Source organism: Oncorhynchus mykiss, chromosome 19 (genome assembly GCF_057628025.1).
Source record: "Oncorhynchus mykiss isolate SJ-2025 chromosome 19, ASM5762802v1, whole genome shotgun sequence".
In the NCBI taxonomy this organism is placed as follows: domain Eukaryota; kingdom Metazoa; phylum Chordata; class Actinopteri; order Salmoniformes; family Salmonidae; genus Oncorhynchus; species Oncorhynchus mykiss.
In genome coordinates, this window is record NC_143040.1 from 37,321,049 (window position 1) to 37,339,022 (window position 17,974).

General features: G+C 45.1%; 1 protein-coding gene across 4 annotated transcripts in view; it reads right to left on the reverse strand.

Annotated features, from left to right (window-relative positions):
• Positions 1–12,962, reverse strand: part of plekhh1 (pleckstrin homology, MyTH4 and FERM domain containing H1) — a 65,103-nt gene extending 52,141 nt beyond the window's left edge. For 3 of the 4 annotated variants that reach the window (XR_016488915.1, XM_090210938.1, XM_090210939.1), the window contains exon 1: positions 12,586–12,854. The gene's annotated coding sequence lies outside the window, so the exon portion shown is untranslated. Of the gene's footprint in view, positions 1–12,585 lie in introns of all 4 variants that reach the window. The other variant, XM_036954595.2, reaches the window with a different exon arrangement.
• Between the last annotated feature and the right edge of the window lie 5,012 nt (positions 12,963–17,974).

Sequence of the window (17,974 nt, forward strand, 5' to 3'; positions counted from 1 at the left end):
ACCATTACAGGGCTGCTGTCTTTTCCTTGTGACAGGGTATTTCTGTGATCCAGCATGGTCAGGTATGGGTCAGCACCTGCTCTCTTTGCTTTTGCCATCAGTCTTTTGGCTGTTTTCACTGCCGATTCCACTTTCCCATTACTTTGATGGTATCCTGGAGACAATGTTTTGTGTGTAAAGTCCCAAGCCTTGCTGAAACTTTGTAACTCGTCTGACGAGTACTGGGGACAATTGTCTGAGTAAAGGATGTCAGGTATCCCATAGCGTGCAAAGTGTGTCTTCAGTTTTCGAATGACCGTTTTTGACTGCGTGTTCTCCAAATGGTCCACTTCCCAGAAGTTGGAGAGATAATCAACTGTCACCATGTCGTCTCTGTCGTTGAACTGGAACAGGTCGGTCCCTATTTTTACCCAGGGACACTTTGGTGCTTCGTGTGGCCTCAACGTTTCTTACCGCTGCTTCATACCCCCATGCAGTGCAAGTGCTACATTGTGCCATGTATGTTCTCAGCTGTGCATTCATGCCTGGCCAGTAGACACACTCGTGAGCTATTCTCAGACATCCCTCTGTTCCTATGTGTGACGAATGGATTCCCTGCATTATCTCTGACCTGACGGCAGTAGGCACAACGACTCGCTCACCTCTGAAGATAACTCAATTTTGCACACTCAGCTCATCTCTGTTGTGAAAATACATGGCTACTTCCAAGGGTACATGTCTATTCACTTCAGGCCACTCCTGCAGGATCAAAATTTTTCAGTGTCTGGAGCTCCCGGTCCAGCTCAGTGGCTCTCTGGATGTGCTTTCGTCTCTCGCTTGACACAGGGAGGTAGTGTATCATATTAATTGATTCCACTTCGACCTCCACAGGGCCTCTGTTGGCTTGTTCTGTGAGGTACGCCCTGCTCAGGGTCTCGGCCAGCACCACATGTTTTCCCGGAATGTATCGGAGACTGACCTTGTAGTTTTGGAGCCTCATGAGCATGTGTTGTAGTCTTTTTGGTGCGCTGTGGAGAGGCTTTGTCATGATGCTCTCTAGAGTGATCTGACTCCACTTCCACAGTTCGTCCATGTGTGAACTGGTGGAACCTCTTCATGCCAAACACCACTGCAAGCAGCTCCTTCTCTATCTGTGCATACCCTTTTTCAGTCTCTGTCAGGGCTCTGCAAGCAGCTCCTTCTCTATCTGTGCATACACTTTTTCAGTCTCTGTCAGGGCTCTGCAAGCAGCTCCTTCACTATCTGTGCATACCCTTTTTCAGTCTCTGTCAGGGCTCTGCAAGCAGCTCCTTCTCTATCTGTGTATACCCTTTTTCAGTCTGTCAGGGCTCTGCAGGCGTATGCTATTGGTTGTAGCTGCTCTGTTGGGTTGTACCATTTCAGCACAGGGGTCTGTGCAATGGTATCCCTGATTTTATTGAAAGCTTGCTCATGTCTCTCTGACCACTCCCACAGTGAGTCCTTGAGTGTTAGCTGTCGCAGTGGCTCGCAGAGCTCCGTGGCATGGCTGCAGAACTTGGCTAGGTAATTTACCATGCCCAGGAAGCGCTGCATCCCCTGCACATCTGTAGGCCTAGGCATCTGTTTGATGGCTGTCACTTTTCCTGGGTCCACTTTCAACTCCTCCGATGTTAGCAGGTGGCCAATGTAGGGCACTTCCTTCAGCCTGAGCTGCAGCTTTTCCGGATTCAGCTTGATATTGAGCTTCCTGCATCTGTCCAGGAGCATTTTCAGGTTTTGTCATGGTCCAGAGTCGCCTCTTCATCGTTGTCTCCTTGTCCCACAATCAGGATGTCATCTGCAGTGATTTTGACTTCTGGAAGACCTTCCATTGCCTGGTTGAACTTCGTCTGAAAGATCTCTGTGGCTGGACTGATTCCCATTGGCAGGCGCAGCCACCTGTAGCATCACATGTGAGCAGAGAACGTGGTGAGATAGCTGGATTCCTCCTCCAGTTCCACATGCCAAAATCCGTTTTTTTTACATGACAAACAGAGAACATGCGTGCCCTGTTCAGATCTGGCAGCACGTCTTCAATAGTGAGAAGTGGGTAATGGCTCCCCTCGAGCGCCTTGTTGAGAGGTTTCGGATCAATACACACTCTTAGTTTTCCAGATGGTTTCTTCACTTACAATCAGGCTGCTAATCCAATCTGTGCTTTTTTCAACTGCTTTAATCATCCTTCTTTTCTCTAGACCACTGAGCTCCTCTTTGAGTGGTTTATATAGTGCTACTGGCACTCTTCTCTTTGACAGCTGGACGGGCTCCACTCGCTCATCCACTTCCAGCTTCAGTTTGCCGGGTTAGCATCCATCTCCCTGGAATACATCAGAGTAGTCCAGTTTAATTGGCTCGTTAGTCCAGGATCCTGTTCTTTTCTCGATGGCCAGGATGTTGTGATGCTGCACAGTAATCAACTCCATTGCCTGGATAGCCTTACTGCCTAGAATGGGCCTGTGCACATTCTTGTTGACTACGATGAACTCCACTCGGTAGGTTTTCTTATTGCATGGATTGATCGCTTTAAGTGCGCACTGGCCTAGTGGCGTCAGAGTACACTTGTTGTACATCACCAATACCCGACTGCAGGGCTCTAGGTGACTGGCTTTTATGAGGTTTGCAGGGCCAACATTACAACTAGCACCACAATCTAGCTGAAATCTGACTGACTTTTTGTTGACCGGCATGGTTGCAAAGAGATCTGCATTGGGGTCTGTGGTTTTCTCCTGCACCACGTTGATGCTCTCTGACTTTGGCCCTAGTGTGATGCACAGAACATCCTCACCGCTCTCTGAGTCAGCTGATGCTGACTCAAAGGCCCTGTACATTTCTGACTTTAGCTCTCCATCTGGGCAGTCCTGCAGCTCTTCCAATCTGTATGCATTTCTCTAAACTGAGATCAGTCTCTCTGAGTAAGAGCTCTCTTAAGTGTGGGTCCCACGTGCCACACTCAATCCTGTCCCTGATAAGAGAGTCTGTGATTACTCCAACGTTGCAGGTGGCCACTAGAGTCCTCAATTCAGTGAGATATTTGTCTAAACTCTCATCTTGGCCCTGACTTCGCATGAAAAAATTATCTCTGTCAATTGTTTCATGTTTCGTGGGATCACAAACTGCATCCAGTAATGCAATTCCTTCCTCAACAGAGAGATTGTCTTTTGTAATGCCCACACATAGGGTCTCACAAATCTCTCTGCCTTTTCCCCCAATGAGATAATACAGTAGCTTCCCTTTGTAGTCCTCAGGTTTTTCTCTCATTGTAAGAGCCGTGTACAAATTGAATTCCTCTTTCCAACTTTTCCAGGTCAGTGCTAAATTACAATCATCAAAGTCTATTTTTCCCGGAGGTTTCAGTGCAGTTTCCAATGGCGATTTACTGGTAGAATGGAACATTGGCTACTCACAAATCTGCTTGTGTCCAATAGCCAGCTAGCTTTTAGCACGGAGTCTCTAACGATAGCCAGCTAACGTAGATGTTCGGCACGATGACTAGCCTGTAAACGCGGCACTTTTTCAAACTGCCGCCTGGGATGTATCCTTCATTTACATCGATGAGATCCAGGTTCTTTCGTGTACCGCTGCCACCATGTTTCAATATGCTTTGTATTGTGGTCACGACACACAAACAGTTAAGCAAACTTTACTAGGCATGTTGTCAGCCAGCACATTAATGAAGTAAGTAACAACTGGTTTCCGTTTCCTGTGTAACATCAATATTGCTACACCAGTATATAGTCAAATACGGTATGTCGCCCAACCCTAGTAAAATACAGAATGCCGCCCAGCCCTAGTGAACAGCATGCAGCCAAAACAGGCCATCACAATATTTCAAATACAATCGCGGGAAGAAAAAAAAACTGGTTGGAAAGCAAATAGCTCCCCTGTTGAAAATAGAACAATCTAATCTGTCGGTTCCAAAATATCCTATCAACTTCCAAATAGGCATATTGAGCCAACAGCATTGTTTAACAAGAGAGAGAGGTTTTTGGAACAAGCACATCGTCATCTCTGGTGCGTGAGCTGCGCATCATTGGGTGAGTTAGTAAGTAGTCTATCTTTGGTATGTGTGTGTGTGCGGCTCGCATTGCTCCCTCAAACAGTCCGATTTTTTTCATGAAAGTAACGCAAAGTAATAGAACTAGTAATGTAGCGTGTTACTTTCCGCACAAAGTCATGTTTTAATGTCACGCATTAACTAGAAATATGTAATATGTTACTTTCAAGTAACTAATCACAACACTGAACAGGACATTATTATTATGTGGATTATAATGAATGGACATTCAAGTAAATAAATGATTTATTAGAGTAAATCCAGTCTGACATTTTAAAGTGGAAATTACAATCTTTAGAAGCCTTTTTAAACCTTGAATACAATACAAGCTTGCATTTCCTTTCTGTACAGAAAAATCCCTGCAACAATAGGATGATCAAATTAAGATACAGCATCTTTTGCTAAGCAAAATCATGTGAAACCCCTCTGAAGATCTTATGGAAATAGTTTCACCTTACAACTCATCCTCACTTCACTTCCTGTGACTCAGTGGGGCAATGTGAGAAAAGCAAACACTCACCTCTCAGCGATGACTTCATCATGACAGTTAAATAAAAGCTTCCTCTTTGAACCTCAAACTGTCTTTAGCTCTACACACAGCAGGCCCAGGCCGTGCTTTTTAACTAAATGACCTAATGCCTCGTAACCCAGTCCCTGTGCCCCACCCCCAGTGTCAGTCCCACACCAAGATCTCCATAGCTTTAGTATATTTGCTGCCAAGGCCTAGCGCAGCCTGGCCATGCAATGCCTGTATTCCACCCCCACTCCCAGCCCCCAGCTCTCCCCAGCCCAGCCAGACCAAGGCAATCCCTTCTTAATTACAGGGCAGGAGTGAAACGGCATACAGGCCGGTACAATAGTGTTTCTACAAGCATGTCACCTGTGCAACTAAAGGTGAAAAAACTCTAGATCAACTTTACTCCACACACATACAAAGCTCTCCCTCCATTTGGTAAATCTGACCATAACTCTATCATGCTTATTCCTGCTCACAAACAAAAACTCAAACAGGAAGCAACAGCACTCAATATGAAAGTGGTCTGATGAAGCGGATGCTGAGCTACAGGACTGTTTCGCTAGCACAGACTGGAATATGTTCCGGGAGTCTTCCGATGGCGTTGAGGAGTTTACCAGATCAGTCTCCGGCTTCATTAATAGGTACACCGACGACGTTCTCCCCACATTGACCCTATGCACATATCCCAACCAGAAGCTATGGATTACAGGCAACCTCCCTGAAGGCTAGAGCTGCCGCTTTCAAGGAGTGGGACACTAATCCGGAAACTTGTTATTAAGAAATCCCGTCATGCCAAGGCAACCTGTCTAAATGACTATGGCCCCGTAGCGCTCACGTCTGTAGCCATGAAAGGCTTTGAAAGGCTGGTCATGGCTCACATCAACACCATCATCCCAGACACCCTGGACCAACTCCAATTCGCATGCCGCCCCAAAAGGTCCCCAGATGACCTAGTCTCTAATCCACACTGCCCTTTTCCCACCTGGACAAAAGGAACACCTACGTGAGAATGCTGTTCATCGACTAGAGCTCAGCGTTCAACATACATATCCACCTCGACTGCGTCGTACCCCTGCACATCAACTCGGCACTGATACCCGGTGTATACATCCACGTTATCGTTACTCATTGTGTACTCATTCCTTGTGTTATTATTTAGCCCTATTTATTTGTTTGACTATTTTGCTATTTTCTTCTCTCCGCATTGTCGGGAAGGGCCCGTAAGTAAGCATTTCACTGTTAGTCCAGACCTGTTGTTTGTGAAGCATGTGACAAATAAAATGATTTGCCTAGTTCTAATTTTTTCTATGGCTAGACGGACACTCTAGCATGTTTATTTGTAAAGGCTCAAGCGGGAATTCAATGGGGGAAAAGTTGATTATAGTAATGACAACAAAGTGTTGAATGTGTAACTCATAAAGACAGACTCAGACAGACAGACGGACAGATGAGAAGCCATCCAGTCAGCCAGCCAGAGAGCCAGACAAACAGATAGACAACCAGCCACTTAGCTAACCAGCCTGCCGGCCAGACAAACAGATGGCTGCTGAAACTGAGCCAGTTCTCTCTGTACTCTCTGCAATTAGCCTGCTCATAAGTGTAGGGTTAGCACCGGCTAGCAGGCTAATTACAGAAGCCATATATCCAGAGGTTCCTCTGGCCCACCACAAGGCCTAGACCCTGGTCGAGTGCTGGATGGATCTCTCTGGAGGTTTAGGAGAACCAGCCAGGCAAAGGGAAACACGGTGTGTAAGGGAGGAGAGGTCAGCAGGAGTGAAAGCCGACAGCCATGCTAGACCCTGCCAGCCTAGCATAGAGCTGGCCTCCTACGGTAGGCCCAGCTAGCTATGGCCAAACCAGGCCAACCCTGGTATGGTAGGCCCTGCTAGTCCATTCAGGCTAGACCAGACCAGGCCAAAACATCCCTGCTATGGTAAGCCCAGGCCAGGCCACCTCCACCAGTACGCTAGCTAATGGGTGCAAACAAACCATTTGCTGGTTAAACACTTTCAGCACGACCATGCTAATTCTCCATGGAACAATTCATTTAGTTCCTTTAGCACTGCATGCTTGTTTAACATAGGGGGGAGAGAGTGGGCCAGGGTTGGTCCCCTCTCCTCTCCTCTTGCTGCAAGGAGCCTCGGCTGGGGCCTTCCCTCCCTGGGCCTTCCGTCCCTGGGCCTTCCCTTTCTGGGTGTTCCCTCCCTGGGTGTTCCCTCCCTGAGCCTTCCCTCCCTGGGTCTTGCCTCCCTGGGCCTTCTCTCCCTTGGTCCCTGTCTAGGCCTTCTGTGGGTCTTCCTTCCTCTGCTCCTTTCTTCTCCAGATGGGAGACCTTGAAACACCTACTGAGTTGAGAAAACACTAGTTGTCTGGGGGATACTGGACTGAAACCCTGCTGCAAGCAGTTCGCTGGAACCAAGATACACACTACCATTCAAAAGTTTGGGTTCCCTTAGAAATGTCCTTGTTTTTGAAAGAAAAGCACATTTTTTTGTCAATTAAAATTACATCAAATTGATCTGAAATACAGTGTAGACATTGTTAACGTTGTAAATGACTATTGTAGCTGGAAACGTCTGATTTCTAATGGAATATCTACATAGGCGTACAGAGGCCCATTTTCAGCAACCATCACTGTGTTCCAATGGCACGTTGTGTTAGCTAATCCAAGTTTATCATTTTAAAAAGGCTAATTGATCATTAGAAAACCATTTTGCAATTATGTTAGCACAGCTGAAAACTGTGGGCTGATTAAAGAAGCCTTCTAGTCAGAGTTGCAAAGAAAAGGCCATATCTCAGACTGGCCAATAAAAATAAAAGATTAGGATGGGCAAAAGAACACTGGACAGAGGAACTCTGCCTAGAAGGCCAGCATCCCGGAGTCGCCTCTTCATTGTTGACGTTGAGACTGGTGTTTTGTGGGTACTATTTAATGAAGCTGCCATTTGAGGACTTGTGAGGCATCTGTTTCCCAACTAGACACTCTAATGTACTTGTCCTCTTGCTCAGTTGTGCACCGGGGCCTCCCACTCCTCTTTCTATTCTGGTTAGAGCCAGTTTGCGCTGTTCTGTGAAGGGAGTAGTACACAGCGTTGTATGAGATCTTCAGTTTCTTGCCAATTTCTCGCATGGAATAGCCTTTATTTCTCAGAACAAGAATAGACTGACGAGTTTCAGAAGAAAGTTATTTGTTTCTGGCCATTTTGAGCCTGTAATTGAACCCACAAATGTTGATGCTCCAGACACTCAACTAGTCTAAAGAAGGCTAGTTTTATTGCTTCTTTCATCAGAACAACAATTTTCAGCTGTGCTAACATAATTGCAAAAGGGTTTTCTAATTATCAATTAGCCTTTTAAAATGATAAACTTGGATTAGCTAACACAGGAGTGATGTTTGCTGATAATGGGCCTCTGTACGCCTATTTCCAGCTACAATAGTCATTTACAACAAGGAACAATGTCAACACTGCATTTCTGACCAATTTGATGTTATTTTAATGGACAAAGAAATGTGCTTTTCTTTTCAAAAACAAGGACATTTCTAAGTGACCCCCTTTGTACGGCAGTGTACATGTAATCTACATATGAGCTACACTGACTCAGTAACGCTGAAAACGTCTGGCTCCATGACAATGGCTATTGACTGAAATGTTTGGCAATAATCTGAGCATGATGAGCTATGTGCAAAAATTGACGTGGCTAACTCACTGCTTAAACATTTTGGACAATGTGTGTGTGTATGTGTGTGTGTGTGTGTGTGTTGGGTCGGAGGGCGTGTGTTGGTCTCTAGTGCATAGAGAGCTCGCTAGTTGATCACATACTCAACCACTACCTCTTCAATTAGCAACCATTTCAAACACACACTCCCCAGCCAGCCATAACTCTTCAACACTGGTAAGCACATGCACACACACACACACACACCCACACCCACACCCACACTCACACTCACACCCACACCCACACCCACTCTCTCTCTCCCTCTCTCTCTCTCACTGTCACACACACACACTTACACACACACCCACACCCACTCTCTCTCTCCCTCTCTCTCTCTCACTGTCACACACAAACACAAACACACACACACACACACATGCATACACAGTGCTGAGCATGCAGCTGGGGTGATGTAATAGATTAGGTGATTGGACCGATGATGGGATGATATCATCCCAGTAGACATTTCAAATCCCCACTGTCTTTTAACCAGAATGACTCAGATCAGGGAGGACCAAGTGTCTAAATTTGTGTGTGTGTGTGTGCGTGTAATAGAGAAAAAGAGAAAACAACACAAGGAGAGAGTTATGTTTATAGATGTGGAGTGGTCAGGGACAGGTTACATTACATAGATATATCCAGTATGGTCTTCCTGTCTGGTTCACATAACTATCTAGGACAGAGCCCCCCCCTCCCCTCCCCTCCCACACACACACACACATACACTCTTGTTTAAAACTATGACTCAATGTTTTGGTCTCAGTGCCTCACTTTACCACCAAAGTAGCTACAGTATTCCATTTAGATTAGCAAGCAGAAAGGAAAGATTACACATACGCACACACCTTTTATGGGTTTCCTTACTTTGTTTTTGAGTGTGTTCTTAAAGAGGAGGTTTGTTATTGGAAACAAAATAAACACTAAACTATAGAGATTTAAATTACCAGCCTTTTACTCTAGACGTCTAAACAGAAGCGTGCAACTTTACGGTGAAGTGAACATGGTATTAGAGGTCGACCGATTAATCGGAATGGCTGATTAATTAGGGCCGATTTCAAGTTTTCATAACAATTTGAAATCTGTATTTTTGGACACCGATTTGCTGATTTTTAAATTTTATTAATATTCTCTTTTTTATACCTTTATTTAACTAGGCAAGTCAGTTAAGAACACATTCTTATTTTCAATGACGGCCTAGGAACAGTGGGTTAACTGCCTTGTTCAGGGGCAGAACGACAGATTTTCACCTTGCCAGCTCGGGGGATCCAATCTTGCAACCTTACAGTTAACAAGTCCAACGCAATAACGACCTGCCTCTCTCTCGTTGCACTCCACAAGGAGACTGCCTGTTACGCGAATGCAGTAAGCCAAGGTAAGTTGCCAGCTAGCATTAAACGTATCTTATAAAAAACAATCAATCATAATCACTAGTTAACTACACTTGGTTTATGATATTACTAGATATTATCTAGCGTGTCCTGTGTTGCATATAATGAGGCTGGTGTAACCGAAGTGAAATGGCTAGCTAGTTAGCGCGCGCTAATAGCGTTTCAAACGTCACTCGCTCTGAACCTTCTAGTAGTACCTTCTTCTAGTTTCCCTTGCTCTGCATGGGTAACGCTGCTTCCCTATAAGAACATCCAATAGTCAAAGGTTAATGAAATACAAATGGTATAGAGGGAAATATTCCTATAATTCCTATAATAACTACAACCTAAAACTTCTTACCTGGGAATATTGAAGACCCATGTTAAAAGGAACCACCAGCTTTCATATGTTCTCATGTTCTGAGCAAGGAACTGAAACGTTAGCTTTCTTACATGGCACATATTGCACTTTTACTTTCTTCTCCAACACTTTGTTTTTGCATTATTTAAACCAAATTGAACATGTTTCATTATTTACTTGAGGCTAAATTGATTTGATTGATGTATTATATTAAGTTAAAATAAGTGTTCATTCAGTATTGTTGTAATTGTCATTATTACAAATAAATAAATAAGAATTGGCCGATTAATCGGTATCGGCTTTTTTGGTCCTCCAATAATCGGTATCAGTATCAGCATTGAAAAATCATAATCGGTCGACCTCTACATGGTATACTGTCCAAACCCCAACTTTAGTGGTTTTATGAATACAGCTTTATACACATTATGCAGCTCAAGGGTCTGTTACAGCTGTACATTCAAAGACTGGCATGTGCAGGGGCACCTAAGAGCCAATGTAGGACCCCCCCCTTTCTTCCTATCCCCTCTTCTCGTCCCCTCTTCTGTCCTCCTCTCGTCCCCTCTTCTCTTCTCCTCTCTCCCCCTTTATTCTCCTCCTCCTCTTCTCTCTCCTCCTCTCCTCTCTTCTATTCCCCTCCTCTCCTCTCCTCCTTCTCTCCTCTCCACCTTTCTCCTCATCTCCGCTCCTCTCCTCCTTTTCTCTCCTCCCCTCCTCTCCTCTCTTCTCCTCCCCTCTCCTCTTCTCATATCCTTTCCACTTCTCATCTCCTCCTTCTCTCCTCTCCACCTCTCTCCACTTCTCTTCTCTCCTCTCCACTCCACCCCCCATCTCCTTCCTGTCCTTTCTATTATCCACTCCTCCTTCCCTCCTCCACTCCACTCCTCCTTCCCTCCTCCACTCCACTCCTCCTTCCCTCCTCCACTCCACTCCTCCTTCCCTCTCCACTCCACCTCTCATCTCCTCCCCTCCTTTCTTCTATCCTCCCCCTCTTTTCTCCTCCTCTACTTTCCTCCTTCTCTCTCCTCTCCTCCTTATCTTCTCTCTTCTCCGCCTCTCCTCCTCTTTCCTCTCTTCTCCTTCCCTCTCCTCACTACCTCTCCCCTTGTCCTTCTCTCCTCCTCTAGTCCTCCTCCTCTGCACCTCTCCTGCCCTCCTCCTCTCCTTCCCTCTCCTCACTACCTCTCCCCTTGTCCTTCTCTCCTCCTCTTTTCCTCCTCCTCTCTACCTCTACTGCCCTCCTCCTCTCCTGCCCTCTCCTCATTCTCTCCTCGCCCCCTCTTCTCCCTCCCTACCTCTATAGGAAGCTGAGTGTGCAAGCAGGGTAGTCTAATGACAGGCTCTCTGTAAACTGACCACACTCATTATCAGTCTCTGCCGTAAATACAGACCAGGGCATTGCTGTCCCATAGCGTAAAACACACACACACACACACACACACACAATCCTGTCTCCCCTCAACAATGCATGACTAACTACAGGAGAGGAGGGAGCAGGACTGTGCTGTGGGGAAAACGTTGCAGCAGTGTAAACATAATCCCCAGCTCGGACATACAGTAGGGTAGAGGCATATAGCCGCGCATGCCTTGACACAGGTCCTCGAACGAAAGCTCAACATGGGGAACTAGGTGTGGAGTCTGAACTGGTCTAAGAAGTGCACATCTGCCATGCTTGGGATTCTGTCTGTACCGACTGTAGCCTACATATTTACAGTTAGAAAGAAAAGGAGGTAAGAAATGAAATACCGTCATGGTTAATACCCATGTCATAAATAAGACTGATTTATCACTCCGATCAAATAGATGCTACTGTACTGTACATACCACATGATCCAATTCTGATGGTGGAAAAAGCCAACACCCAACCGAATGCATTTAGTGTGGAAGTGGCAGTACAGGACAGATGGTAGGCCACTGTCCCTGCTGCCCTTGGATAACACCTGGGCTGTTTAGGTATACATGTATTCATTTAGTATGACCATTATTATGGATGTGAATGTGATACACAGACAGTTGGCTAGCTGGCGAGAGATACACACCAAAACACTCCACAACACAAACACGCAAACATGCATGCGCCCACACACACACACACACACACACACACACACACACACACACACATACACACACACACACACACACAAACTGCAAAAATGTGTATGTTTATTGCATAAAAAATCATCTTCTGTATATCATCTTCTTGCATGCCAAGAGGATGACGTCAAAGTTACATTGCTGGTGTGATATTGTCCAAGAATGGTCACAAGCAACGCACAGGTGTGCCACACACACACACACACACACACACACACATGGACTATAAACCACCATGAAAACGTCTATAGCAAAGTATCAATGTTCAATCCTAAACTCGTGTTGCATTTCTCTTCTAACGATGTAAAACGAATAGTAAGACTACAATAGCGCAGACTCGTAATAACTACTGTAGGTCCCTGTCAGAGAGCATAAATCAAAGCGGATGAGCAGTATGCTACAATCGGAAACAGACAACAACTTACGCGTTGCTGCTTCTAGCGGACCTATTTCTAACACCAGTACCTCTCACCTTGTGACTTTGTAGTCCTGCAGTCAGTCCGCTCCCTCTCGCTCTCTCTTGCTTCACGTAGCCTAGTAAACTCGCCCTGGTAAATCACATCACGCTGCAATTAACACTCACTCTCTGACTGTATTCATAGCCTACTTATTCCTCTTCTTTCAACGTTTCATGCTGTAGTATCGTCCGGTATAACCCCGGTTGTCCGCGTCTCTCTTGCACGTAGAGAGACTGAGAGAGTTCAGGGGACTGTGTCACCGTGCCGTGGATCCCGATTCTCCAGTCCCTAAATGCATCCCATATTCCTTTAAAGGGCCAAATGCAGGATCAGATTTCGCAGGGAGTCAAGCCCACTTGTGCCAGGAACTATGGTAGGAACTGTACAGGATATTGCATCAGAGCTCAACGCTGATTTTATTTGAGAATTGATTGTGTTGTAAGTGGTAGAAAGCTTATTACTATAGTACAAACAGAATATGAGAGGATGATCCGTTTTTCCGTTTTTTCTCAATAAATCGAACGAATTGGGAGCTTTAACAGCGTGCGGCCTTCTTGTTCTATACTGGTATTCTTTTATAGCCCAGCACCTATGTTTTTAATGATGATTAATGATGGTTTAAGTGTGTGCGTTTGACCACAAACGTTTCAATAAACTAGTAGTAACCTGAAATATTTCACGAATCAGTAGACTGTATTGTTTTGTTTATAAGTCTGTCCTCTGTGAGTGTCCAGTATAGCCTAATGTCTTATTTCTGTTTAATCACCTACAGTTTTACTGGAAAGAAAGATTTTAGACTGTGGTGTGAGAGTGAACTATTAATGAATCATTAGCCAGGCTGTAAAGGTTTTGTGAGGGGATAATCAGGCCTGTTTTAGACCTGGGTTTCTACCGACTAAACACTACTACGTTCCACCTCAGCGTCAGATACACACGGTAGCCTACAATACCTGCCCTAGTTCAGTCGATCTACCTGGTTTCAATGGTTTGAAGTCTGATTTGAGATATTCAGTGGTTTGTCAACAAATGTGGTTCCATCCGCAGAGCTGATGTTGAAGAGGTTTAATTCCATATAGAAACATAAGCACATAGCAGTTCCATCAGCAGAGCTGATGTTGAAGAGATTTGATTCCATATAGATACATAAGCACATAGCAGTTGTCTTCAGTGAGTAAAGCGATGGTAGCCTGGTCCCAGATCAGTTTGTGCTGACTTGTCATCGCCTGTGGTCGTTGTCATGTTTTGACACAACATAGGACTGGCTGTCCAGGACAAAACATCTCGTACAAGCCCATGACAATGACCATAGAAGTTGGCTATAGAGCACAAGCAGATCTGGGACCAGGCTAGAGCAATCTGGAAGCATTTAGATTGTTGCATTGCGTGTGTAACAATGTTGCTTCCGTCCCTCTCTTTGCACCATACTGGGCTTGAACCAAGGACCCTCTGAGCACCTCAACAACTGCCTCCCACCACGCATCACTACCTATCGCTCCAAAAGCCTCCGCAAGGGGAACAACTCCTTCAAGGTCTAACGCGCACCGCTAACTAGCTAGCCATTTTACACCGGTTACACGTGTGTGATATACCCAAATAATTCACATAATTCACAGTTTAGGTGCCATAAGTGGAATATACAAATGCCTAAATCTACGCTATTATAAAAGACCAGCTAAAAACAGGATGACACACACACACACACACACACAGTTTTTATGGGCTTTATGACCTACAGTAAAGAGCACGGAGAGATGAGGTCACTACCAGCCGCGCACACACATACACACTCACTCACACACACACACTAGTGCTGAGCGATTAACCCGAAACGTCGGTTATTTTTCCGTTTTTAAACAACTAATTGATTCAATTAGTTTAACCAACATTGGTTAAATTATTTTGTCTTCTGTGATGCCTACTGGAGTACTTATTTGTTTTGCTTTTAATCTTTTTAATGAATTTATCTTATTAACACTTTGTTCTAGCTAGCTATTTGTGTAGGTAGCTATCAAGTAAACACAATGTAAACACAATGTTTCTCAAGAGATAAATCAGATCAAGCCCGAACTGTGTGATGTAGCAGGGAGTTGTAGTTTCCGACAGGCCAATATTCGACGTAGTTTAGCAGAAAATATGGTAATTAACTACAAAGACCATAATCCATTGCACGATCGCCCACTTGTCGGGTCTGCGAGGAGCAGACACGGAGACGGAGAGAAGAGAGAATGTGCGATCGAGAGATATAAAAAGCATTTGCTTCACGAGGTATCTCTACCTGAGTGATTGATACTTGGTATTCAGCAGTCATAAAATAATGACTTACTTCCTTTGAAGAAGTAATTGGGATTTTCTCAGACAGACTGCTGCATAGGCAGCAGCTCTATAATGATGAGACGATGACATGAAATGAAATAATAAAGCATTCTAACAAAGCACATGTAATACACACAACAACTGAAATATTTGATTAAAGTAAGGTGGATGATTGATGGTTGCTAAATGATAAGCAGCAATGGGCAGTCCCTACCATCATGTGACTTTTAGCAATTTATGTGTTCTCTGTTGTTACAGTATTCAACCCTCATAATGCATAGTGCATTTAATGTCCCCCCAAAAATGTTAAACACGAAATCCAACCGACCTCAAAAAGCAATAATCGCTCAACACTAAGCACAGACGCGCGCACACACACACACACACACACACACACACACACACACACACACACACACACACACACACACACACACACACACACACACACACACACACATACACACACACATCCACACACACACACACACACACACACCTGTATATACAACTCACACACATATACAACACACACACACACACACACACACACACACACACACACACACACACACACACACACACACACACACACACACAGACACACACACACACACACACACACACACACACACACCTGTATATACAACACACACACATATACAACACACACACACACATACACACAAACACACACACATACACACAAACACACACACACGGTCAATGTGGTAGGTGTAAAGAAATGGAACATTAAATGACATGTAGTACAGTAAAGCACACAAACACACTTCTGTAACACATATTCACTGAGTATACCAAACATCAGGAACCCCTGGCACTGATTGTGTTACACCCCTTTTGCCCCCAGAACAGCCTCAGTTTGTCAGGGCGTGGACTCTACAAGGTGTCGAAAGTGTTCCACAGGGATGCTGGCCCATGCACTCTCTGAATGGCACACACACACAATCCATGTCTCAATTGTCTCAAGGCCTGAAGATCCTTCTTTAACCTGTCTCCTCCCCTTTATCTACACTTATTGAAGTGGATTTAACAAGTGACATCAGTAAGGGATCGTAGACTTCACCTGGATTCACCTGGTCAGTCTATGTCATGGAAAAAGCAGGTGTTCTTAATGTTATGTATACTCGGTGTATAAAGTCTTTATTAAGTCCTCAGAACATCATGATTGATTCTTTGAGTGTACTGTATATGGTATATATGTACTTGTGTCTGAACAGAGCTAATGTACTGTGCTGCTACTCTCTCCCCTCTGCTACTCTAAACACTCCTTATTTTAGCCAGCACTCATCAGCCAGCTCACCAGTCATAATATCTCTCTCTCGCTCTCTCTCTCTCTCTGTCTATGTCTCTCTCTTTCTCTCTCTCTCTGTCTCTCTCTCTTTGTCTCTCTCTCTCTCTCTCTCTCTCTCTCTCTCTCTCTGTCTCTCTCTCTTTCTCTCTCTCTCTCTCTCTCTCTCTCTCTCTCCCTCTCTGTCTCTCTGTCTCTCTCTTTGTCTCTCTCTCTCTGTCTCTCGCTCTTTGTCTCTCTCTCTCTCTCTTTGTCTCTCTCTCTCTCTTTGCCTCTTTCTCCTTGTCTCTCTCTCTCTCTGTCTCTCTCTCTTTGTCTCTCTCTCTCTTTGTCTCTCTCTCTCTCTCTGTCTCTCTCTCTCTCTCTCTCTTTGTCTCTCTCTCTTTGTCTCTCTATTTGTCTCTCTCTTTGTCTCTCTCTCTCTCTCTCTCTCTCTCTTTGTATCTCTCTCTCTCTTTCTCTCTCTCTCTCTCTCTCTCTCTGTCTCTCTCTCTCTCTGTCTGTCTCTCTCTCTCTCTCTCTCTCTCTCTCTCTCTCTCTCTCTCTCTGTCTCTCTCTCTCTCTGTCTGTCTCTCTCTCTCTCTCTCTCTGTCTCTCTCTCTCTCTCTCTCTCTCTTTGTCTCTCTCTCTCTCTCTCAGCCTATTGTTGGTATAATAGCTCAGCCGCTGGTTTATCACTGGCTTGTGTCTGTCTGTTGGGGCTGCAGAGGAAATGTTCAGAGAACTATCTAGGGGCCTGGCTGGAAAGGAGAATGGCTGGATGGCTGGCCTGGCCTGAGTTGCACAATGTGCTCCAGTGCTCCCAGTCACAACAATGTCTGCCTGTCAGGCCTACAGGGTTTACATCATGGATCATCAACTGGATTCAGCCGCGGGCTGATTTTCTTCTTGAGCGAATGGTCAGGGGGCTGGAACATAATAAAAATAATTTGACCTGATGACCAAAAGTATGTGGACACCTGCTCCTTAATCATGGGCATTAATATGGAGTTGTTCCCTCCTTTGCTGCTTTAACAGCCTCCACTCTTCTGGGAAGGCTTTCCACTAGATGGTGGAACATTGCTGCGGGGACTTGCTTCCATTAACCCACATGAGCATTATTGAGGTCGGGCACTGATGTTGGGTGATTAGGTCTGGCTTGCAGTTGGTGTTCCAATTCATCCCAAAGGTGTTCGATGGGGTTGACGTCAGTTCTTCCACACTGATCTCGACAAACAATTTCTGTATGGACCTCGCTTTGTGCACCCCAGGGTTTTGTCATGCTGAAACAGGAAAGGGCCTTCCCCAAACTGTTGCCACAAAGTTGAAAGCACAGAATCATCTAGAATGTCATTGTATGCTGTAGCGTTAAGATTACCCTTCACTGGAGCTAAGGGTCATAGCCCAAATCATGAAAAACAGCCCGAGACCATTATTCCTCCTCCACCAAACTTTACAGTTGGCATTATGCATTGGGGCTGGTAGCGTTCTCCTGGCATCCGTCAAACCCAGCTTTGTCAGTTGTAATGCCAGATGGTGAAGCGTGATTCATCACTCCAGAGAATGCGTTTCCACCGCTCCAGAGTCCAACAGCACTCCAGCCGATGCTTGGAATTGCACATGGTTATCTTAGGCTTGTGTGCGGCTGCTCGGTCATGAAAACCCATTTCATGAAGCTCCCGACAAACAGTTATTGCTTCCAGAGGCAATTTGGAACTCTGTAGTGAGTGTTGCAACCGAGGACAGACTATTTTTATGCGCTACGCACTTCAGCACTCGGCGGTCCAACCATTTCATGG